This window comes from Bombina bombina, chromosome 4 (genome assembly GCF_027579735.1).
Source record: "Bombina bombina isolate aBomBom1 chromosome 4, aBomBom1.pri, whole genome shotgun sequence".
Lineage (NCBI taxonomy): Eukaryota > Metazoa > Chordata > Amphibia > Anura > Bombinatoridae > Bombina > Bombina bombina.
Window position 1 is genome coordinate 368,447,284 of NC_069502.1, and position 27,088 is coordinate 368,474,371.

Consider the following 27,088-nt stretch of genomic DNA (forward strand, 5'->3'; position numbering starts at 1 on the left):
AAAAATGATATACTGATAGTGGTAGATTATGCCACCCGATATCCGGAGGCAATCCCCCTGGCCAATATCCAGGCAAAGACAGTGTCCGATGCGCTGCTCCGGATTTTTGCCAGGTGGGTTTCCCCCAGGAGGTGATCTCAGACCAAGGAACTCAGTTCACTGCTGAGTTCACCCAGCAGCTATGGAAGCTTTGCGGGATTAGACCCCTGCCGAGCTCTCCATACCACCCCCAGACTAATGGGCTGTGTGAGAGTTTTAACGGGACCCTGAAGCAGCTGCTTAGGATGTTCTCGGCCTCTCACAAAAATTGGGAAAGATACCTGCCGCACCTTCTGTTCGCATACAAAGAGGACACTCCATTGTGGGGTACATCCTGGAGTTCAGGGACCGGCTGAAGGACCTTGCTGATAGGGTACTAGAGAACCTTCAGGTCGCCCAAGGTAGGCAAAGCAGTGGTATGACGGGAATGCTTGTAACTGCACTTTAGATGTGGGGCAGAAGATCCTGGCCCTGAAGTCTGTCAAGACGGACAAACTACAGGCTTCCTGGCAGGGACCCTATTGAGTAGTAGAGTAGTGACACGGCCTACCTGGTAGCCAAATGGTCAGATGACCGGGTCCGCCAGACCTTTCATGTGAACATGCTGAAGGCATACCAGGAGAGGCCAGAGGAGGTAGCCACCATATGTGCTCCGGCTATGGAGGACTCAGAAAGTCTTTCCATGCCAGAGTTACCCCAGTGGAATAGAGTGCCCACAGGCATAGGGGACATAAAGCTAGACAAAAGGCTAGGGACTAGGCAGAGGGAGCAAGTCAGACAGGTACTAGAGATCCGATGTTCTCCACTGACCTTGGGGACACCACAGTGCACCGAGTGGAGACCCCAGGGCAGGTGCCCCTGCAGCAGCCGGTGTCCTGGATTCTGCATAGACTACCGTAAGCTCAACGACAGAACCACGACTGATGCCTACCCTATGCCCCGGGTAGATGACCTCCTAGACCGCCTCGCCTGCTGCAACTTCCTGACCACCATAGGGAGAGTATCTGGAGACAAGGACTGAGATGTAGGGGGGAGCAATGCAATTGAGGGCTTTGTGTGGAGGCAAGAGGAAGCCAGTGAAGGGATTGGCAGAGAGGTGCGGCAAATGAAGAGCAACATGTAAGGAAGATGAGCCTGGCAGAAGCATTCATTATGGATTGTAAAGGAGCTAGGCGGCAGCCAGGGAGACCAGAGAGGATAGAGTTGCAGTAGTTGAGGCAGGAAAGGATGAGACAGTGGATTAAAATCTTAGTTTCTGATTTTAGTGATTTTTTAAGGTGGAAGTGGCAGGCTTTAGCCAAGGACTGAATGTGAGGAGTGAAAGAAAGATCTGAGTCAAGTGTGACCCCAAGACATCGGGCATGTGAGGTTGGGGTAATGATGGAGTTATCAACAGTTATAGAGACATGGGGGGGTGGAGATTTTGGAAGAAGGGTGAAAAATAAGGAGCTCAGTTTTGGAGAGATTTAGCTTGAGGTAGTGAGAGGACATCCAAGTTGAGATATGAGAGAGACAGTTAGTGACACGGGAGATAGTTCTGGTGCAGAGAGGTAGATTTGGGTATCGTCGGCATACAAATGATAGTGAAACCCGTGGGACTTTATTAAAGAACCTAATGAGGATATATAGATTGAAAATCGAAGGGGAACAAGGACAGAGCCTTGCAGTACCCCAACAGAAAGAGGTAATGGGGCAGAGGATGCCCCAGAGAAGGCTACACTAAAGGTACGGTTTAGACAGATAGGAAGAGAACCAAGAGAGAGCTGCATCGCAGATGCCAAAGGATTGGAGGGTATGGAGCAAAAGAGGGTGGTCGACAGTATCAGAGGCTGCAGACAGATCAAGGAGGATAAGCAGCGGCCGGAGCCAGCCAAGATTGTGGCTATCGCGAACTGGCCAACCCACAAAACCAATACCCAGGTCTTATGTTTTCTAGGGACCGCAGGGTACCACCGCAAGTTTGTCCCCAACTACATTGCCCTTTCAAAGAAACTAACTTTGAATTTGAAGCACTTAAAAGTATACACACACTACAACATCAATTAGAAGCTCTGAAATACTTAGAGATATACTTGTTGCAACACCCACCCGTGCTTTTCGAGCGTAATTATAAAAATTACGAGTTACGAGTCACTCAGAATTATTTTCACTCATGAATTGAGAAGCATATATCCTGGTGGGGCAGAATGCAATGAACGGCCTACCCTGGATTTTATATGTCTTCCAGGCCCTCACAAGTTATTTGCCTCACAAATGTTCAGAATTTGATCAAAAAGTTGATCACTGATCAATAAAATGGAGTATAGGCCAAAAGGCTGAAACTCTTTGAGTGCTACCGGGATCAATGTGGATGGAGATGGTAAGAGAAGGTCATCAGCATACATAGCACATTTATAATTATGGGGCCCTAATACTATCGCTTTGATATGATTATTTTGAGCAATATGTGCAGCCAACACATCCATGGTCAAAAAAAATAGTATGGGTGACAATGGACAGCCCCATTGAGTGCCATTCTGAATTCTAAATGCATGGGAAAGATTACCATTGGATTTAACCCTGTCTATTGGAGACGAATACAGACTAAAAAATAGTTGTATAATTTTGGGAAGGAAGCCAAAGGCTTCCAGGGTGTGATGCAAGAAAGACCATTTTTTGCTGTCAAATGCTTTTTTGGTATCTGTTGTGACCAGTACAGATTTAATTCTTGATTGTTTAGCATAAGACATGAGAGCTAAGGCTCTAATAGTGTTATCCTGGGCTTCTCTATGAGAGACAAAGCCTGTCTGATCCTTATGTAAGATATAACAAAGTATGGAGTTAATGGGACAATCTAGTCAATATTAAGCTTTCATGATTCAAAATAGGGCATGCAATTTTAAACAACTTTCCAAATGACTTTTTTGAAAGCTAAACCTAGTTAGGCTCATATGCTAATTTCTAAGCCTTTGAAGGCCCCTCATATTTCAGCACATTTTGACAGAGTTTCACAGATAGACAGCGCTAGGTCATGTGTCAGGGGCTTATTATGGCCTAGGCCAACAAGGCAGATGCCTAGGTCAGCAGATTTGGGAGGGGCAGTACATCTGCTGGCCTAGGCCAACAAGGCCGATGCCTAGGGCAGCAGATTTGGGAGGAGCAGTACATCTGCCCTATCCTCTCTCTAAAAGCCAGCACACAGTACAGTGAGCGATAAAGAGCAGACTTTTACAGAGTAGACAAGGCACATACACTGATTAAGGTTGCTGTTTACAGGCACTGTTCCTTTAAACCGTTGCTTCATTTAAAGCCACCGGCATTTTTGCAGTGGAAGCATTCTTGGTGAGAAATTTCCAATGCTTCCAAGGTTAGGCTGGAGGAGAAGACCTTGTTCCGATATGCTGCCTCCCCTTATAAGCTGTGGTGGGTATGCGAGCGCAGTGCTTATTGCAGGTCTTAGTAACTAACAGACTGGATGCGTCTGTGAACTGCTTAGATCAGCTTGAGATGTCAGTCTAATCATAAACTCTCAGTGCTAATGTATGTTAGCTACTAATAGCTAGCTTTCTCTGCATTCATGAACCCATGGAGTAAATAGTAAACGGACACTTAAAAAGTTTCATTACTTGAATAATGGTAAATAATGTATGTTGTTGCATGTAAAGGGCAGTGATTGTTTCAAAATGTATTCTTCTTTCCCTACATTCCTCTCTCCCTTCTTTCCCTTCCTTCCTCCCTCCCTCAACTCACTCCCTCCCTCTACTCCCTCCTTCTTTCCATCCCTCCCTTGCTCTCTCCCTTCTTTCCCTTTCTCCCTCCCTTCCTCCCTCCCTTCTTTCCCTCCCTCCCTTCTTTTTCTCAACTAGTCAACTCCCTCCCTTGCTCCCTTTTTACTCTCCTTTCTTTCCCCCACCACTTTTCTCTTCTCTCCCTCCCTTCCTGCTTTCCTTTCCCTGCCTAGGGCAGCACAAAACATAAATACGCCACTGTCATGTGTGCTATATAGATGACATCAAACCGTGTCACATAAACATATTTCATTATACATAAATATAAATACAAAAAACACAAATATAGATACAGCCTATTCAGGTATCTCTAAGAAACTAAGTGCCAGCATTAATAGCTCAGTCTAGAGTTTAAATAAAGTTCCATAAGCTCTTACTTAGAGGAGGCAAAATCCTATCCTCAAAATCCAGAGACGATTAAATTCAATGGATGTCCAAGAAATAAGTATCACCTCGGTACCTGCAAAACTTACTTGTGGAATAAAATTGCAAACAAAAACTAGTGCAACACTGATAAACAAATATCATAACTGAGGTTAAAACACTCACCGGATAGTCCAATAGACAGCCTATACATTCGAGAGCCTTGACAAAGAGCTTTGGAGGGTATTTTTGGTTACCTAGCTGCTATGTACTCTCTCACTGAACTGTCCCTATATTGGTTGTCTGTGTTTGGTAAGTTGTATAGTTTATTACCAGCTCTTGGTTTTAACAGCATGTGCTACAGATGTTTAGTTTGGTTTAAACTAAAGTATTTGACCTCTCAGGTGCATATACGATTTTCTTTTATTACATAAAATCAAAATAAATAAACATATAAAACAAAACATGGATAGTCGCATAAAGAAGGGACAGTGTTCTAATTGGATACTGTGCAGACAACTTAAAGTGTACAAACACCATCAAAATCCAATTGTCTTTTTTGTTCTCTCTTGTCTTTTCTATTTTCGGAGCCATCCTGGATGGAAAAAAACAAGAAGGAATACTTCTGAAAAGTTGCCTGGATCCAATTGGAAATACATATCCTTCCCTAAGTGCACAGTGTATACAATTACTGTTTTGTTTTTTATGTTATTTTTTTGCTTTTGTATTTGATTACTCTGAAACTACAGTTTAGTTCTTTTTTCTTTTATTGAAAAGTTAAGGTTATTAAGCAATATAAGGTTTTCACAGATATATTTATATACCAGTGCCTTTGTTATATATTTCTATTTTCATATTATATTTTTTATGGATATTAGAGCACAATGAAATGTAACACTGCGTAGTTAATACAAGCACTTACAAGCTATTGCTCATTTCTGTAAGATTAGTGCATATAATTTGATTGCAGATTAGAAACATCTGGCCCCCATAAAGACTACTATCTGTAATAAAATCACAATCCATATATAATCTATGGGTTTATGTTAACATCTTATGCATTCGTAACATTTCTGTTTTTTGTTATGTACAGTATATAGTTTAGGAAACAATTACATGAAAAACTTACATAAAGATAAATTAATATGAATATGTCTTTATGCAAATAAATTAATGAAAATTATAATTATGGGTATTTTCGGATAATTTATTTCACATTTCATCTACAAAAAATAAGCATAAACATCAGGGTTTGATATAGTTTCTGTTACAAATAAATACATACATTGTTTATAATTTAATTTATTATTGTAAACTAATATAAATGAATAAATCAAAAATATTTTAAACAAGTTAAAAATCACTATTTGCAGGTAACATTCCTCTAAAACAATATGCAAAAATAAATAGTTTTGATTAAAATTGTTTTTGTATGATTGATTTTATTGATATCCTTTTCTTCTCAAGTAATTATTTTTTGTTTTCACTAATGATTTCTAATTATAGTCTAAGTTATTACAGAATTATTTTATTTTACATTTGCAAGTTAAGTTACAATTTCACTGTTTTTACCATTCCATATCACAGCTTTTGGCAACAATTTTATATATTTTCCCTATTTTAATATTTTTTTTCTAATAAATAATGATACTATTATAAATAGAACATTTTTATATCACTAACAAATGTAAACCAATGCATTTCAAAGGGTATTATTAGCTACAAATAATAAATGTAGGTTGCATTGGAAATTGACAGATGTGATTCACCATAGAGACGAAATAACCACAGGGTGAGAACAGTGCAGCAGTATTTAAGCATAAAGTAAAACAAATTTCTTCTAAATAGAAGGTATGAAATGTGATGTTTACCAGAAATACATAATAAACAAATCAGACATTTTCCAGCGTATTCATTTGTAAATGAGAAATGAAAACATCAATTAGACAAGCTAGATTAGTTTTGGATGACAGAATCTCATTTGTAGTAAATTGATTTTCTAATTTATGCAGAAATTAGATTTATTCCTTTCAAGCACAGAGGTTTTTCAGTTAGTTGTAGTAGGTGGCGCAAAACAAGTTGCTATTCCCAATGTGTCTTACTGTAAATATGTGTGATAATATGTGGGCTCAATATATGTTAATGTTTTGATGAGTCCTAATTTTATATTCTCTTTTGGAAAAAATGGATGTCGAAACTATTTAAGAAATAAATATGATCCTTTATTTGATTATGGTAAATTTACCCAATAGTAGTGATGCTAAAAGTACAGTTAAACAAAAATTATTACAATTCCTTCAAAGTTTAAAAAATGACTACAATTCCTTCAAAGTTTAAAAAATGACACCGGTGTCTCTATGTATAAAAATGTACATAATATATAAAAAATAAATTAAATTAAAATAATAACGTTGAAATCTTATAATTTATACAGTTTTGGGTTTATCACAAGTTGTAATTTCGAACAGAATGTTTGTAGATACAATTTTATAGTGGATAAAACAATAGTTGCTGTATAGTTCATATAGGATACTTTGTTTCAAGTTCAGCTATGCAATTGAGATCTTATCTTAGGCAACTATATATCAAATGTAGAGGTATGTTGGTGCGATTTTTATCACACTATAATATAAGTATACAAATTAGTACCTTGAAGTGTATCTGTTTGATATCACTTTTGTGAGATAATTGCGGTTAAATAAACGCCGCTATGCCAGTGTTTTGATTTAAGTTTCAAGATCAAGCTGGTTGCAGTTCTATATGAGCTGCTGGCGGTTAAATAAATGCTGCTTTGGTTTCCTCTTATTAGGTGGGCTTATCTGTTTGCTGCGAGAAAATTCACTTTTATATAAGTGTTTGGGTAGTTGTCGTGGCCGCTCAGTTACCTTATCCTTTGTCGGTCAGTGACCGATCGCGCTCTTAAGGGTTTCTTGGTGGGATCTTCGTTGCGGTTAAGTGCTAACCGTTTGCTGATGTTTTTTAAGTATCTCCGGTTTTTCTATTCTGTGGCTTGTCTGTCGGTCAGTGACCGATCACGATGGTATGGTTGTTGGATAACCTCCTGATGTGGAATTTTTGCGTGCCTTTCCGGTCTGTTGTTCCCAGGTTTCTTAGATGTCGGTCAGTGACCGATCTGGGTGCTGAAATGTGGTTGTTGGGATAAGTAGAAAGTTTGTAGGATAAGTAGAAAAAGGATTTCTAGTTATCAATGTGATCTTTGCGGTTAAATATATGTCGCTCAGTGGGAACTTGAATATTTCAACTGGGTATAGCTGGTATTCACTTTGTCTTCCCAAATCCTGTGCAGGTGTGCTCTGGTATCAACATGTTTCGGCTGGACAGCCTTTTTCAAGATCATCAGCAAACGGTTAGCACTTAACCGCAACGAAGATCCCACCAAGAAACCCTTAAGAGCGCGATCGGTCACTGACCGACAAAGGATAAGGTAACTGAGCGGCCACGACAACTACCCAAACACTTATATAAAAGTGAATTTTCTCGCAGCAAACAGATAAGCCCACCTAATAAGAGGAAACCAAAGCGGCATTTATTTAACCGCCAGCAGCTCATATAGAACTGCAACCAGCTTGATCTTGAAACTTAAATCAAAGCACTGGCATAGCGGCGTTTATTTAACCGCAATTATCTCACAAAAGTGATATCAAACAGATACACTTCAAGGTACTAATTTGTATACTTATATTATAGTGTGATAAAAATCGCACCAACATACCTCTACATTTGATATATAGTTGCCTAAGATAAGATCTTAATTGGATAGCTGAACTTGAAACAAAGTATCCTATATGAACTATACAGCAACTATTGTTTTATCCACTATAAAATTGTATCTACAACCATTCTGTTCGAAATTACAACTTGTGATAAACCCAAAACTGTATAAATTATAAGATTTCAACGTTATTATTTTAATTTAATTTATTTTTTATATATTATGTACATTTTTATACATAGAGACACCGGTGTCATTTTTTAAACTTTGAAGGAATTGTGGTCATTTTTTAAACTTTGAAGGAATTGTAATAATTTTTGTTTAACTGTACTTTTAGCATCACTACTATTGGGTAAATTTACCATAATCAAATAAAGGATCATATTTATTTCTTAAATAGTTTCGACATCCATTTTTTCCAAAAGAGAATATAAAATTAGGACTCATCAAAACATTAACATATATTGAGCCCACATATTATCACACATATTTACAGTAAGACACATTGGGAATAGCAACTTGTTTTGCGCCACCTACTACAACTAACTATAACTCTTTAAACTTTGGGATAAAGTTTACTTCAGGTGTGCTAGATTCCCCACCAGCTAGACAGTCTAAACCTACCAAACATACAGAGGTTTTTCAGCATTGTTATTAATTCAGTGGAAATCCTATATAAAATTCTTTGCACCTCGTTTCATGTACCCAAAATATTTTCCTGCAGTATATCAAGCTACTAAAAAATCTTAAAATGAACTACTAGTTTGTTTTACATACCATTTTCATTTGCATATAGAAAAATTATATAAAACACATACACCTAAATTACAAGTTTTGTGGTTCAGCTATACCGCTAAAAAATTGGCCTTTAAGCGCGGAATGGAAGGTCACCCGTATTACAAGTCGCGGCAGTACGGCTATACCGCTAGCATTTTAGCCTATACCACAACTCTCCATTCCACACTCAAAAAATGTCTTTTAAGTGTGGAATATTCAGCTCAGCCGTATTACAGGTTGTGCGATCAGGCTATTCCGCTAGCATTATAGCTTATACCGTCACAATCCACAAGACCAGTAGTTATAGATTTTGCGAAACAAAAATGTTTCACAAAACTCATAACAAAAATGTTACAAAGTACACTAACACTCATAAACTACACTATTAACCCCTAAACCGCTATCTCCCCCAGCATCACAAATACTATAATAAACCTATTAACCCCTAATCCGCCACCCACCCACATTGCCAACACTAAATAAACCTATTAACCCCTAAACCGCCGACACCCCACATCACAACTACTAAAATAAACCTATTAACCCCTAAACTGCCAGCCCCCACATTGTGACACACTAAATTAAACTATTAACCCCTAAACCTAACACCCGCTAACATTAAATTAAAGTTACAATAAAACTACCTTAAAATAAATAAAAACGTACCTGTGAAATAAAAACAAACCTAAGATTAAACTAAACCTAACACCCTCTAGGTTTAAATTAAAGTTACAATAAAACTACCTTAAAATAAATAAAAACTTACCTGTGAAATAAAAACAAACCTAAGATTAAACTATAAATAAACCTAACATAACTATTTTAAAAAACTAAAATAAACTAAAAATAAAAAAAACTTAATTACAAAATTAAAAAATCCTAACACTACGAAAAAATAAAAAAAATAACATTAGAAAAAAAACTCTAAAATTACGAAAAAAATCTAAGATTACAAAAAATAATAAACGAAATTATCCAAAGTAATAAAAAATAAACTTAATTTAATACCCCTATAAAAAGCCACCCCAAAATAATAACACCCCCTAATCTAACAATAAACTATCAATAGCCCTTAAAAGGGCCTTTTGTAGGGCATTGCCCTAAGTTAAACAGCTCTTTTACATAAAAAAATTACAAAGTACCCCCTAACAGTGAATCCCCCCACCCAACAAACCCCCCAAAATAAAAATAAAAAAACTCTAAAAAACCTAAGCTATCCATTGCCCCTAAAGGGGTATTTGAATGGGCATTGCCCTTAAAAGGACAATAAGCTTTTTAGTGCCCAATAAAAAATTAAAAAAAACCTAATCTAAAAACAAATCACCCAAAAAAACAACAAAAAAACACTAACCTGAAATAGGTACTCACCATTCCTGAAGTCCGGCGGTGAAGGTCTTCTTCCAGGCGGCTCTATCTTCATCCAGCGAGGGGACATCTTCTTTCTTCATCTGTAGTGAAGGCGGTGTGGAGCGAAGGCGGCCGCGGAGCAGTAACGGCAGCCGCGGAGCTATTCAGCATGGAAGATCCTCTACATGCATTCGTCGGCGCACACTGAAGATTGAATGCAAGGTACCCATTTTATATTTGGGGTACCTTGCAATCCTAGACTGAAATTTTCAAATCAGCCAATAGGATGAGCGCTACTGAAATCCTATTGGCTGTTCAAATCAGCCAATAGGATTTCAGTAGCTCTCAATGTTTTTATTGGTCACTGCATGGGTTTAAGTCAGGAAGTTAAGTTAGGGCTACATTCTGGGGATATAATGTTTTTTAAAGGGGCAGTAAACCTAGAAAATAATCTTATATAACTCTGCACATAGTGCAGTATTATATAACATTATCTTAGCGCAAACTTTATGCAACATAATATTGCCGCTGAAATTTGATTAAAGGGCGATAATACCCAAATGTTTAAACACTTGAAAGTGATGCAGTATAGCTATAAAAAGCTGACTAGAAAATATCACCTGAACATATTTATGTAGAAAAGAAAGGTATTTTACCTCAAAAGTTTCTCAGTAGCCACATCCCATTGTAAAGGACTTCTAAGCAGCAAATCAGTATGTCTGTCCTGGGACAGCAGAAGGAGCGAGCTTTCATGCACACTCATCCTTTTTCCCTATTCAGTGTAAGGAAGTTTACAATGAAATCTCATGAGAGTTAAGTGAAATTTCATGAGATCACAGTAAAAGAGTTCATGACCTCAGCACTGTTGATGCTGATTGGCTGCTGTTCATTTCTTCATTATTATTTTTTTACCTGCAGCTGGGCTGCAGCTGAGTATAACTTTGTATACAGAACTTACTCTGCTGAGCTGAGGAAATTGTGCGGTAAAATATCTTCCTTTTTTACATAGAGATGCTCAGCTGATATTTTCCTGTCAGCTTTTTACAGTTATACTGCATCAGTTTCAAGTGATTTAGCATATGAGTATTATGTCCCTTTAATAAAGAAGGTTTTTCAGACTGCCGCTCTTTGCTTTACTGAGCGGGTCTGGTTTTTCCCCTGAGCGCATTTGGGCAGCTGTCTAGTCACAGCCTGGCCCGATCGCGCCATTACTCTCAATGTAGCTCGCTCCTGCTCTTTTTTTAAATGCTTGATTTCTGCTCCTTAAATACAAAATTATCTCCTTTACATAAAGTCTAAATTGCTTAACTTCTGTTGTGTCTGGTGTTTAATTGCCCTATAGATATGATGTTAGTTCCTTGCATTGGGGGGAGGTAAAATAGTCTGGCAAATTATGCTATGAGAGACACACTATTTGGAGTCTGTTCCACAGATTACATTCAGTGATTAGGAAAATATTGATTATGATAGTATTGTTGATGGTTTAAACACCTTTTAAAAAGAGAACTTAAATTGAAATATATATATATATATATATATATATATATATATATATATATTTCTTTTAGTACTAACGGCTAACTGCTAAAATGTCTGGGAAAAACTATATTTCACAGGAAGTATGTGACTATTTTAATAATTATATCCATAAATATAATGGTCCATTCCTCATCCCAGAAGCTAAGTACCCCAACTGTGAAAGTTTCTTAGAGATACTAACACAGGTAGTAATTCTTAAAAAGATTAATAATAATAAAATAAAATGTATGATAGCACAGGCAGTTATTTCAACAATAAGAGGATTAACAAACATTATTGGAAACTTGACAGAGCAAAATAAACATCTGCAATTAAAGTTAGATAAAACACAGACTGACAGATATTGTATTAAGCTATCTGCTTATCTGGTGAAAATGCAGATTGTGATCACTCACTGTCACAAAGGAGAGAGCCAAAACAAGTGATAAAACAAGACAATATGCCAGTGGGTCCCACTAAAAACCCAAGTTCTGTTCCAATTGCCCCTGTCATAATATCTGAGAATTTTAACACCCTGAAATTTCCTACAGGTTTTTCAACTCAGACTAAACCAATGACTGTAGCAGATAAAGATATTTTTCAGAAATGATGGGGCACAATGCCTATAAACAGCTTTACTAACTTCTCACATTGGTTTCACAAGGGGGCTGAAAAGGCCATAAAAGTAGGAACATGCAGTAATAGACAGAATTGCTTCAAAGTGCCATGGGTCCCTATGCCAACAGGTTATTAGGATTCAACTCAAACATATCTGATCAGGCTGGGAGAATAGTTTAAACCTTTTTCAATTTTACTAGTCTAGAAAAGGATATTAATGAAATTACCATGAGACCTCTAGACCATTTGAAGTAGCGAAAAGAGTTTTATTCTGGTGTGTGCTGCGCCAGCCACAGACCCAAATGATCTGGGGGTCACCAGCTCACATACAGAGGGTACTTGAAGCTCTCCCTAGAAAATGTCAGGAGTTTGTAAAGCTGTATGATACAAACTCCACAAACTTAGAAAGGGTGCTCACTAGAGCTGAGAAGTGGTGGAATTATCACCCATACACCATTAAGGCAATTGCAGCAGTGAAAAAGCCAATGGAGAACAATCTGAAAATTCACAGGCAGGAATCAGAGAGGTGCATCAGAAGAAATGTTTGCGGATATCAGAATAGTAGAGGATCAAATACAGGAAACTGGAGAGACAGGAAATTAAATGGTGATATAAACAGAAGAGAAAATAAGTATAACAATTGTAGGTTGAGGACAGATGAGAGAAGCAATAAGGCCAACTTAAGTTATTGTTAGTTATTGGGAACTCAAACCACAAAACAAAAGAGTGAAAGAACAAATTGAGTTTCTAAAGAAACAGCTGACAGAGCTGAAGTGCTCAAATTAAATCATTATTTTTTTGTTTATAAGCATATTTGTTTGCAGTGCATTTGTATCATGTGATGTGTACTGTTAGTTTTAAGTTCAATTAATAATTTTAAGTGTTTACATAATTAAGGTTTAAATATGACAATATTTAAAATGCATAGTTAATTGATACATTCTCATTCTAAAAACAAAATAACAGATACCTCCATTATGATTACTTTTGGGAGGCCACATGCAAGAAAATTTCCATGTAAACTGTCTGAATTCTTATCTTTCAGAAAGAAAACCAATGAAGACAGAAGGCTTCTCACCTTTCCTTCCAGCTTTCCCCAATAATACATATTATAGATTGACTCATCTGAAATCAACTAATCATTGTTTCCCCCACGGGGCGTTTAGCCCCTTTGCACAAATGTCACGGCCGGGGGGAAACAACGATTAGTTGATTGCGGATGAGTCATCTGTCAATTAATTGCAGAAAATGGCTCAGCTCTTATCCGTATAGCGTTTCATTTTAAATATCTCTGAAGATAAGTATATACTAACGATTTCATGAATAAAAGTGTCATTAATTTTTTAACTTCTATCGTTTGACTTTATCTAATAACCTTAACTTTACATTCACTTTAATCTAGTGTGGGATTCTCTTAGATTCACTAGTGCAGGAATTTAATTATAAAATAGATATGCTGCTATCTTTATTTTTTTAATAAAATACGCAAGGCTGTATTTTGGGGGCATTTGGGGCACATTTATAAAATTAACCAGAGATCTTATTTCTGGTTAATTTTATATGCTCTAATTGCTATCTTGAGCTCGCAGTAGCAATAACCAGCCACTTGTAATGGCTGGTTAATTATCGCCCACAAAAGGGCAAATTTGCCCGTTTTTGAGCGTGCGATAATTTAGCGCTCCACTTGTAATCTAGCCCATAATAAGATGGTATCAAACGCAACTGTTTATATAAATACATTCATTATTTCTTGTAACTTAGAAAAATACAAGGGAAAATAAAACTTATTTACAGCTATTTTGCTTCTGTAGCTACCCGACTCCAACTCATACACAGGTAGTAGAAATGGCGCGAAAATGGACATGTAGGTACTGAAGCTGTTGCTATGTTACGTAAGCAAAACATGCAACTGAAGCTCCTTGAAACTACAAATCCCTACTCCGTATTATGACGCAAGCGGTCACTAGCTATGGCGCAAGGACATAGCAATTGCAAGGGATTTTACCTATGAGTGTCATGTAATATGTAAGGAGGATGACGGTTTAGTGGTTAATAGTTTATTAAGTTACTGCGATATGGAGGAATGGCGGTCTAGGGGTTAATATTTTATTTAAGTACTTTGTGATGTTGGGGATGGCGGTTTAGGGGTTAATAGTTTATTAAGTTACTGTGATGTGGGGGAATGGCAGTTTAGGGGTTAATGGTTTATTTAGGTACTTTGCGATGCAGGGGATGGCGGTTTAGGGGTTAATGCTTTACTTAGGTACTTTGCTATGTGGGGGATGGCAGTTTAGGGGTTAATAGTTTATTTAGGTACTTTGCAATGTGGGGGGATGGTGGTTTAAGGGTTAATAGTTTATTTTGGTACTTTACAATGTTGGGGTGATGGTTTAGGGGTTAATAGTTTATTTAGGTAATTTGGGATGTAAGGGGATGGCGGTTTAGGAGTTAATAGTTTATTTAGGTAGGATTACAGTGAAAACCGAAACATGTCAGCTGAGTGACCCATAACCATTCTATATTTGGATTGTACAGTATTTTTATTTTATTTGAGTTTATTTAGGTACTTTGCGATGTGGGGGAATGGCGGTTTAGGGGTTAATAGTTTATTTAGGTACTTTGCGAGGTGGGGGAATGGCGGTTTAGAGGTTAATAGTTTATTTATGAGTGTAAGTGCACTTCGTAATGTATTTTTGATGTGTTTTGTGACACTTGTTTTTTTCGGAAAACAGTTTACCACAGCTCTTAGATCACGGAAAGGATTGAAGCGTAAGAGGCGATTGTGCTAGCGCAATCACAGTTTCGCTGAACTTGTAATATCAGTGGATTGAAAATGAAACGTGACATTGCAATTACGCTAGTGCAAAACTGTTTGAGCCACACTTGTAATGTAGCCCTATGTTGTGCTAAACAAATACCAAATACCATAGCATCTAGAAAAAGTATTTAACATCCAGTTAGTGTCAAGCCCACTGCCGTGTTGGGAATATAGAGCTGCTGGGGAAGACTGCATAGGTTAGAGTTAAGTCCGGGACTTCTTTTTGTGCTGCATGACCCTGCATAACCATCATTTTATTCTTATTGGTTGTCTTATATGTTGAAAACCCTTGTATGTTCCCTTGGAAAAGGAACTAAGTAAATGTGACAAAAGTGGACAGTTTTTTGTTTATCTGTTCACTCTATCTGTACAATGATGAAGGTTTAATTTTTTATTTTTTTTTACTTTTATTTATATCCAACATGTAGACATACATGAAACATGGTATACCACACAGGGTAGAAGAAAAAGACAAATAATAATACATCAGTCATGATACAAATTAAGAAATTTACAGTTTCAATAAGGCCATGCTCACATCATAAACACATACCATATTCGGATCATAATTGTGACCCTCTAAATAGTGTAAATGTCTGCGCTGTTGGGATTTTCTCTTTTATTAAATTATAAAACGTTTTAACTTAACTACACTAAACTAACTAAATTAAAGTACCTGTCTACACTTGGGCATATACTTCTAGATATTATTCAAATAAATAAGCTTTGTAAAAATCTATAGCGCCATAGTGACCCCATCATTCTGGGCATATAATGATATGACATGAGATGGCTTAATGTCTCTTGAATGGGATAAAAGACTTCAGGTCCTCTTAAAGATTCACTAGTTGTGTTATATTAGCCATATGTTACAAAATAATGAAGATGCATACAATACCATCATGTTGGACTCTTCATGTGTAATACCAACTAGATACCAATAATAGAGAGATATGCACATACTTTCTCTGGCATCTAGTAGAAGTGGTTGGGGTTAGTCTACGTAGAGACAGAAAGACAGAAAACTTATTAAAGGTTTACTACAAGTCCCAATTTGACTAAAGCAGTTGGTAGTTCCTTGAGGGAAGTGGTGTTCTATATAAGTCACATACAATTTGCAGTCTAAAAATTATGCTCATGTGAGGTACTAGACTTTTCCCTTAAGACAAGGGATAGTGTGGGACTCAGGAGTAAAAATAACATACTACAACACATCTAAGTGTTTTTTTTTTGCCCTGTGCAAACAAGAACTACAAAATAAAAAGGAACAAAAACAACCAAGACCTGGGGCGGAGCCAGCCTAGGAGGGGAATGGTCGTGTTTTTTAGAGCTCCCGCTTACATTCCACATAACTCTAACTTTATTGCGAATATCTCTGCTATCCGACATCCTAAGCCCATTCAGCTTTAACTACAAACGCCCCTGAACTCAGGGATGCTAAGATTTCGCAGCTAGGTTAAGTGGGAGCTACAACTATACACTTCTATATGATGCGGCCCTGATCCCGGGAAACCTTGCATAAACCTCATTGCTCTGATGGAGCAAATTTCACCATACCCGGTGATCGGAGCGGCGGATCCCCTCCCTTCTTCTTCCAACATACAACTGAGCTTAAGCGCTGCATGAAGGAGAGGAGAAGAGGCGACAAGACAGATAAAAATAATTACTACGCTCCTCAGACAGCACTGTACGGAAACGGACTCTCTCTTGCATCATGGAGGAGCACGATACACTGATCCAGTCACTGCTAAGAGACCTGGGATTGAAGATGGACAACTACTTTAAGGACCTTACCCTATTAGTCAGAGCACCTTTCACAGAGGAAGACACTGACACAGACACCAACAATATAGAAGAGGAGAAGGAGGCCGTGAAGAACCACGTGAAAACTCATACCAGGGAGTTTTGCCCGGCCCTAACAACAGAGAGCACTTACGACAGGCCAATTGGGCAAATCAAACAGAAATCTATCTCACCCATGACACAATGCAAGGGCAATCTTCTTTCGGCTAGATCCGGTCCACTTGTACAGAGGCATGATCCTGCTGAGCTGGCACCTCTTCCGGCACGGCCTCCAACTCTTGCACTCAAGATCCCCAACCAGCCTCCCGATCTCACATCTGCTCCAGCTGACAAGTCCAGGCTCATCCCGCTGCCCCGGATTTCCAATGCGGGAGATGCGGCCGGCTTCCGTATGGGGGACCCGGAGCGGCTGAGAATACACATGGCCTATGATCAAAGCTATTACATGAATAAGTTTAGGCCACGTGTGTCTCAAGTTTACTACGAAATAAAGCCCTTCAAAGACCTCCTCCTGACCAACTGTTCCAACCTAGGTGAGCCCCGGGACTTCACAGATTTCACCCGGTCAGGAGTGGGATAGAGGCGAATGCAACTAGAGAAGGTCTTATGTGACACCAAACATGAGACTTTATGAACACTATTTAACATTTTCAGTTCTTTGGTTATAGGTACTCTGAAAATCAGAACCCAATGCACTCTAGTTTACCTGTTCTATGTCTGACTCGGGTTGTATGCATATGTTAAAATTAAGTAAGTGTTCAATATGTTTATATTCTAATATATACCTTACATATTTGTGCTTGTAAGTGATATTCCAAGAGGACACATGTTATCCTACCCTATTATTCGAGTATTTACCTTACAGAACTAGGCACTATGCTTGGGTGGCTAGATTAACATTACAGTCTGCGCTACACAGAGGCTCCGTATAAACAATTAGATTTGAGTCAGTTAGGGGAATCAGAGTGGACGCCTTATATCACACATAGCTGTTAAATGTGCAGCTTAATACCCCACTTTAACTCGCAAGAATCTACTCTATGCCTTCCTCCAGATGACATATCCCCTACATTATTCTTGGCTAACATTCTTCCAGTTATGTATCACTCTTAACATCTTGATGTTACTTACTCCCAAGGGAAGTAACTCTGTTTAACTCTACCCCTACAGACATATAGTTTACACCACACACCCACTACTAATACATTATGTAACCCCATCAGCTACCCTCCCATACGCTTTGGGACCTATTACCGGAGAACTGATGGACAATCTCACCTGTAACGAATACCCTACTTACATAACTGTCAACCCTGTGTCATACATTTATATAGGTTTTATCGAGCACGCTCCTTAGCAACCAGGACACTCATATTCCATTCTAGAAAGTTATCACTTTAAGCCTTAACACCCATAAGCTTTTACATTCTACTTCATCCTAATGCATATACCTCAGGCAATAATTTAGAGTCTCATATACAGCAGATTTTTCACAACACCAGGTCATGTCCCCTCTCTATTTCCTTATTTGTTTTGCTTCATGTTGGTTTGTTTCAATATGCTCTACTTTAGAAGGTTTTTTCAAATTGTGAATATTAACACTAGTAAACCTCACATTTTTAGCAATTTGGATATACTATATAGCTATCGTTTAAAACTCCGCCCCCCCCTTATTATCCCCTTATTATCCCCCCCTTATACCGAGCGGCTCTTGTCCGCTGAATCTCCCCCCTATATACTCTGGCCCAAGAGAGGCCAGACAAAAGCCAATCCCCTACACCAAACCATTACTAGTTTATAGAGCACCTTTTACATCAGGGTAGGGATCATTTGATATATTATATAAAAACTGAGGTTTTCTCGCTATGTGTTCCAGACACTCTTGTTTACCATAATTTACCTTGCACTCTAGGTTCATAGCTTCAGGATTAGTGTTCTAACTCATGTAAGCTGCTACTTTCTGTTTATTGTACCAGATGAATCATATACTAATGGCTCTCATTTATATACCTATGGCACTGCTTTTGTTCTGGTACTTTAGTGCTTTAGTTTCAGTTTAAAAATTTTTTTATGCGAATTGTATAACTGTTCTTCTCGTCTATGATCCGTGCCTGGATACACTCTATGATTTGTGATTATTTTCCATTACCTCAATAAAAAAAATTATTTAAAAAAAAACAAAAACAACCAAGACCTTACTAAGTCCTATCAACCTTCCTAACAAGCGTGGATTTTTTTTTGTTTTTTTGTTTTGTGTTTTTCTCCTCTGCTCTTGGACATAGACATCTGTTGGTCAGTAAAATGAGAAAAGCTTGCTTAGACCCGTATCTAAACTGAGATGCATTATCTAAAGGCAATAACTCAAGCTTTCAGTGAGTCCTAGGAGTTAATCACGTTAATCCGGTCCATTAAACGCTTTTAGTTACCAGTGGTGTCCATGGAGGAGGGGTATAATGTATAGCGGGTTAATTTTGCTTGGATGAGATGTCAGTTTTGACTCATGAAATATGGTGCAATATAAATCTCATCTAAATGAATATGATGCCTAGTGTCAAAGATAGAGGTATTAAATACTAAAGAGGGGGGGGGGGTGACTGTAGGCAAACAAGGACAACTAAATAACCAGGTAGAAATAAAACCATGAAGCATGTAAAAAGGACATTAACAAAGGATAAGTTACACAACCCCTAACGGAGCAGTGGGTGACACAAATCATAAGGCTCTGTGCATAGTCACGTTGTATGATTTGAGACCAAAAGGTGTCAAGTCTCTTATGAAGTAAAGAAAGAGATTGCAGTTTAGCCAACACCCTTAGCTATCCGGGTCTTCTCCTGCTTCCACCCATGATGTTTCTTGCGGGGACGGGAACAACTCTGCACTCGCAAGGCCGTATCGTGCCGTTTCCTCTCTGCTGCTTCCATATCATCAGCAATAGGTATTGTAGTTCCAAGATCTACAGTCGATCGGGTAGGTGTGCTTTCAACGCTGTGTGTAAGATCAGCTTGTGGGAGGCCATATGTGGTGGTGCCTTTATATTGCAGGTTAACAAAAGCCTCTGCCACCATTGCAAATGATGAAGTGTTACCAGCGGCTTCCAACTCCAGCTGCGGTCTGAGATTCATGTCAGTGTCTGGATTAATTGTCATAGAAGGTAGTGGGGGAGACAGTAAGCCCTTCCTTGGCTTTCTAAATACTTTCTCGGTGCGTGCTGGCAGATTTTGGCAGGGGTTCCCTCCAGTCTCCAGTGTCGCTGTCATGTCTCTTATTAGTGTAGTGGCTGAAGTTGCGTAACTGCCGACTGTCCCCAATGAACTAGATGTAAAGCCGCTTACCTTACTGCGTGAGGTGGGGTCAGGACGGCTGGGTAGGGGGTTTTGTAGTTGATAAGGCTGGTCCATTGATTTTATAAATGCACATAGCTCCGTGCAGGATGTTAGAAGATGGTCTAATCTAGGCAGAAATATCGCTCTTAATTCAGCCAACATGCTTAAGTCGTAGTGTATATCATTGATGTTAAACGTTGCCATTGTAGTAAAACAGGAAGAGAAGTTAGTATGTAGTTGTGGAGGAATGATACAAAACTATATACAGCGTGGCGGTAAGAAGCCCGCCACTGTGCCAAACGGCTTCTCCAACTTTAATTTGCTTCTCGGTGGCCAAGGGGTGGTCTACCTTAATCCAAGAAGGTTCCCGGGCACATATGTATGCCAAGGGATATGCGGATGGCAGAAGATATAGCCACTTTTGCTCCAAGCTGAAAGGAGCTTCAAGAGTCCGTGGCCATCTTAGATCGCCGCTCACCGGAAGTCCGATGAAGGTTTAATTTTAATTTCCCTTTAAGTGCAGAAAAATATATGTACTGAACAAATGTGCACAACTAAAGATAGAAATATCCTATTCTTACATTAATAATACTAAAAGGGCCAGATTGCAAGTAGTGCATTAGCCCTAGTATTACAAGCTTAAAGTAAAAAGTTAGAACACTAGCTAAAGACATAGGTGCGCTAACTTCAGGACTTTCAATATTGTGACCACACTAAATCCCTCTCCCCATAGATTTCTATGGGGCATTCTACAAAAATACCTATTAGTTATTGCTTGCACCCTAACCTGACACTGTGCCAGATTAACTGCACTAAAGCTGAAGGTGCTTTAGAAATACTTTACATTCCTATGATTTTCATATAGAAGAAAATGTTCTTTTTATTTTTAAATAGATATGTCAATATATTATATTTTTGTAAAAAAATAATAATATATATATATATATATATATATATATATATATATATATTACTGTGCAAAAGTCTTAGGCCACCATTAGATTGTGTGACCTCCCCTTACACTTGAGCAATAGCAGGAACCTGGCTCTTGTAAAACTAAATAGAAGGAACCCCTAATTAATGTAATTGCTAACACCTGTATTTGTCCTACTATGTTATGTCTGCTGTGAAAAAGGTCTACACCAGGTTTGTGCAAGACATGCTTGAGCATTACATACACATGTGGTATGAGTTTAATTCTTTGGAAGCTTGCTAAGAAGACCACCTTTCAATAACATCATTCCATTCAAAATGAGAAAAAAGTGAATACCGGAGCCTGGATGCCAGTGCAAAGGTAGATTTATTCAGGTAGGAAACTGTAAGACAGGGAAGCTCCTACTATCTATCCATTCAAATGCCAAAGAGCACAGAATTCGACAGACATAAAATCATACTTTTGCATAAGCAAGGCCGCTCTCAAAGGGAAATCAGCAAACAAACTGGATACTTAAGATGTGGTATTCACGCTGTTATAAAGAAATTAGAAGAATCAGGAGAGGTCAAGGACAAAACTTTCAAAATCTGATGAGGAGTTTCTCAGAGTTTCTTCCTTGCGAGACTGGAAGAAGTCCAGCAAGGACCTGGCTTCATCAGGATGCCAAGTTGACCCTTCTACAGTCCGAAGAAGCTTGATTAGGAATGGTCTTTGTGGAAGGGTAGCAGCCAATAAACCACTTTTTTTGGAAGGGGAACAGGGTGAAAATGCTAAGATATGCTAAAGCTCACAAAGATTGGAATGACGATCAGTGGAAAAGAGTATTATGGAGTGACAAATCCAAGTTTGAAACTTTTGGGTCCAATAGTCAACAATATTTGAGAAGAAGAGTTGGAGAGAGATGGAACAATGAGTGTGTGGGGCGTTCAGTGAAACATGGCAGAAGGTCTGACCTGTTTTAGGGCTGCATTTCTGCCAGTGGGGATATTGTCCGAATTGATGAGATCATGAATGCTGAAAAGTACAGACATGTTTTAATTTATCATACCATTCCTTCTGGAAAGCACCTGATTGGGAATGGTTTTATTTTTCCGCATGATAACGATCCCAAGATCACTGCTAATGCAGTGAAATCATATTTGGAGAGAAAAACAGCTGCTAAAACACTGACATTTATGGACTGGCTTCCACAGGGTCCAGACCTGAATATTATAGAGGCAGTATGGGATCACCTGGACAGAGAAAGAAATAAAAGACAACCTAAATATAAAGAAGAACTCTGGGAAGTGCTGAAATAAGTCTGGTATAATATACCAGAAGATTACTTCAGAAAACTTCAGGACAGTCTCCCCAAAAGAGTTCAAGGTGAGCTTAGGGAGGTCACAATAAATGCTGACATTTGACTGAAGAAACCATTTTGTTCTGAAAATTGTGTTTTTTTTTAAATATTTTGTGTACATATTTCCTGCATTTTCTGTTTGTATCTTAATATAGAGACTGAAAAATAAATATGGATGGTCATTAAAACTTTGCTAAAACAACAAATCTAATGGTGGCCTAAGACTTTTGCACAGTACTGTATATATATATATATATATATATATATATATATATATATATATATATATATATATATATATATCTATATAGTATATACAGGTGTATATATAGAAATATCTATTTAAAAATAAAAATAACTTTTACTTAGATGTGAAGAACATAGGAATATAAAGAATTTCTGGTCATCATCACAGATATTCAACTTGCTACCTAGAATTATCCTATCCATAGGCAAGAAAACATATTAAATAAATAATAAACACATAGGAACCGTTGTATATATATTGTTACAAAATAAAATACCACCATATAAGTCAAATACATTTTCATCTACTATCAAGAGATGTAGGACACAATTCATATTAGAATCAGAGAGTAACTGTTGTTACAGGAAGCATGCCATATCCAATTTCTCGTTCATACCATTTGGGAATTGGGTACCTAGAGTAGATATCCATCTACATTCCTTTTTTTGGAAGGTCTTGTCATTATCCCCCCATCTGCCATTTGTTATACCTCTGTCTATACCTATGAACTGCAGAGAGTCAGGATTGCTGGAATGAAATTGTTCAAAGTGTTTTGCTACACTGCTGCTCTGAACTTTATTTTTTATATTATCTCTATGTTCAGTAATTCTGTCTTTTATAGCTCTTTTAGTTTTCCCAATGTAAAAGCAGGTACATGAACATGAGAGCAAGTAAATCACTCCTTCAGTGTTACAACTGATAAAATGTTTCAGTTTGTAAACCTTCGCATTATAGGTTCCAAATTGTTTTGTTTTAACCATAAACTTACAGGCAACACATTTCCCACATGGATGGTTGCCAGTAACTCCATGGTTAGCAAGCCAATTTTTATCTTTTGGTTTTGATTCAAACTGGCTTCTGAATAGTTTGTCCAGCAAATTAGGGGCCCTCCTTACAGTCATACTAGGGTACTCCCCCACTTCCCAGGCCACACTGTCATCACTTAGTAGTAAATTCCAGTTCTTTGCTAACACGTCTTTCAAGCCATTCCAATGGCAATTGAAATTGGTTATGAGTCTAATTTTGGAGGTTTGTTTTTTTATTTTAGGAAAAAGCAGGGTGTCTCTGTCAATATGTCCTGTTTGATTTTTGGCCCATCTAATGTTTCTTTTTGAATAGCCCCTCTCCAAAAAGCGTTTTTCCATTTTGTCTGTCTATTGTATTGTTCTCTAAAAGAACAGTTTCTGCGTAATCTCAGAAACTGCCCTTTAGGAATCCCTTTCTTTAAATGGACAGGATGGTGACTGGAGGCTAGGAGAAGGCTGTTCGTTGCAGTCTGTTTTCGATAATTTTCTGTCACTAGTAATCCCCTTTCTAGCCTAAGAACGCCAGTGGCTTCCCACTATGTTATTTTCCTGATACTATAACAATATACCTAGCATATTTGGGCTTGGCTGCCCTTTTTCTTGGTTTCTATAGTGGTAATTCCCACTAGCTAGCTTTTTCATAATTGATTAAGAACGTCTATTATTCTTTCTGGAGATCCATTGTGTTTTCTTTTAAGATGGCATTTACTATATCAGATGAGAATGGGAAGCAGAATTAACTGCCACTCTGTCTATGTCTATGTCTAACAGAGAGTCAGGATAAAGACAATACTCCAACAAATATATATGGAGCATTCAAAGACTATAAAAAAACTGTTAGTTAAACAGGTAAAACTTAAGTCAGAAACTTCTAGCCTAGAAAACTACATTAAAAATAAAATCATACCCAGAGGTTTGAGACTTAGGCTGGATCCAGGTACCAATCTTAGGGAAGATAAAGGTGGAGAAGAGTTTATGGAGGATTGGAACTCTAGTTTATCTGATTGCTCCATCATCCTGATGAATAAAACAAGAAGAGACTTGATAAGACCATAGTACAGGTTGAAGAGTCCGTAAAAGTGGTAAATCATTTTTAAAATAATCCTAACTTTGGCAAACTAAATGAAGAGATAAGAGACCAAATAGCCAGACTCCAGACAGATATAAAACTGAAAAAAGGAAGGAAATTTTCAAGAGACAATGATGACTTTAAAACAACAGAGTATATAGTTATCAATCAGTAAGAGGGTCATATGACTGATGGGTCCAATATTGAAACGGAACCCCCAAAAAATGGGGCCAATAACAAGCAAGTTTTTTAGGAGAAGGAGGAGAAGGGGGTAGGAAGAGATGTAGGGGGAGGCAATACCAACTCCAGAGACAGGCGGTATCCCTCCAGACAACGATGACAGCAGAATGCTATGTTCATGATTTTGAATGATGCCAAAATTGATGGCGTCATTGATTCTGTTGAACTTATATATATGTACCCTGAATTCCCAGTGATGCCAGTCTTTTACTGTATCCCCAAAATACATAAGAACTTGACTAATCCCCAGGGCGTCCCATTATAGCCGGGATTGGCAGTCTCACTGAGAATCTGGGTAACTATATTGATTTTTTCCTAAGACCCTTCCTCAACACCATGCCCTCATTCATGTTGGACACTGCCGACTTCCTGTGAAAAATAGATGGCTTGATTATTCCACAGGGAGCCCTCCTAGTCTCCCTAGATGTGGAAGGGCTCTACTCATCTATCCCGCATGAAGTGGGTATAAAAACCTATGACATTTTCTCATGACAAGGGGGAACACGTACCAGAAGCCTTCTTAAAGGGACAGTCTAGTCCAAAATAAACTTTCATGATTCAGATAGGGCATGTAATTCTAAACAGCTTTCCAAATTACTTTTATCACCAATTTTGCTTTGTTCTCTTGGTATTCTTAGTTGAAAGCTAAACCTAGGCGGTTAATATGCTAATTTCTTAGACCTTGAAGGCCGTCTCTTATCTAAATGCATTTTGACAGTTTTCCCCACTAGAGGGTGTTAGTTCATATGTGTCATATAGATAACATTGTGCTCATGCACGTGGCGTTACCTAGGAGTCAGTACTGATTGGCTAAAATGCAAGTCTGTCAAAATAACTGAAATAAGGGGGCAGTCTGCAGAGGCTTAGATACAAGGTAATCATAGAGGTAAAAGTGTTATAATATGAATGTGTTGTTTATGCAAAACTAAGGAATGGGTAATAATGGGATTATCTATCTTTTAAAACAATAAAAATTCTGGTGTAGACTGTCCCTATAATGAACAACAATTTTATGTTTGATGGTAAGATTTATAAACAACTGAGAAGGACGGCCATGGGTGCCACTTACACAGCTATGTATGCCTGCCTCCACCTTGGCTCATGGGAAATAAACAATGTGTATCAGAACCCACTATTTGAGACACACATCCACTTTTGGCTTCGCTACGTGGATGATGTCTTTCTAGTATGGGAGGGCTTGGTGTAAAGCTTAAAGTAATTGGTTGCTGCCCTAAACATAAATGATAAAAACATTACCCTAACCTTACAATACAGTGAGCAAGAACTGGCATTCTTGGATATTACGGTGAGGCTAGAAAGGGGATTACTAGTGACAGAAAATTATCGAAAACACACTGCAACAAACAGCCTTCTCCTAGCCTCCAGTCACCATCCTGCCCATTTAAAGAAAGGGATTCCTAATGGACAGTTTCTGAGATTATGCAGAATCTGTTCTTTTAGAGGAAAATACAATAGACATGCAGATGAAATGGAAAAAAGCTTTTTGGAGAGGGGCTATTCAAAAAGAAACATTAGATGGGCCAAAAATCAAGCAGGACATATTGATAGAGGCACCCTGCTTTTTCCTAAAATAAAAGACCAAACATCCATAATTAGACTCATAACCAATTTTAATTGCCATTGGAATGGTTTAAAAGACGTGTTAGCAAAGAACTGGAATGCACTTCTAAGTGATGACAGTGTGGCCCGGGAAGTGGGGGAATACCCTAGTATGACTGCAAGGAGGGCCCCTAATTTGCTGGACAAACTAGTCAGAAACCAGTTTGTATTAAAACCAAAAGATAAAAATTGGCTTGCTAATCATGGAGTTACTGGCAACCATCCATGTGGGAAATGTGTTGCCTTTAAGTTTATGGTTAAACAAAAGTATTTGGAACCTATAATGGAAAGGTTTACAAACTGAAACATTTTATCAATTGTTACACTGAAAGAGTGATTTACTTGTACTCATGTTTATGTCACTGCTTTTATGTTGGAAAAACTAAAAGAGCTATAAAAGAGAGAATTACTGAACATAGAGATGATATAAAAAATAGTTCAGAACAGCAGTGTGGCAAAACACTTTGAACAATTCCATTCCAGCAATCCTGACTCTCTGCAGTTCATAGGTATAGACAGAAGTATAACAAATGGCAGAGGGGGGACAATGACAAGACCCTCCTAAAAAAGGAATGTAGATGGATATCTTCTCTAGGTACCCAATTCCCAAATGGTATGAAGGAGAAATTGGATATGACATGCTTCCTGTAACAACAGTTACTCTCTGATTTTAATATGAATTGTGTCCTACATCTCTTGATAGTAGATGAAAATGTATTTGACTTAT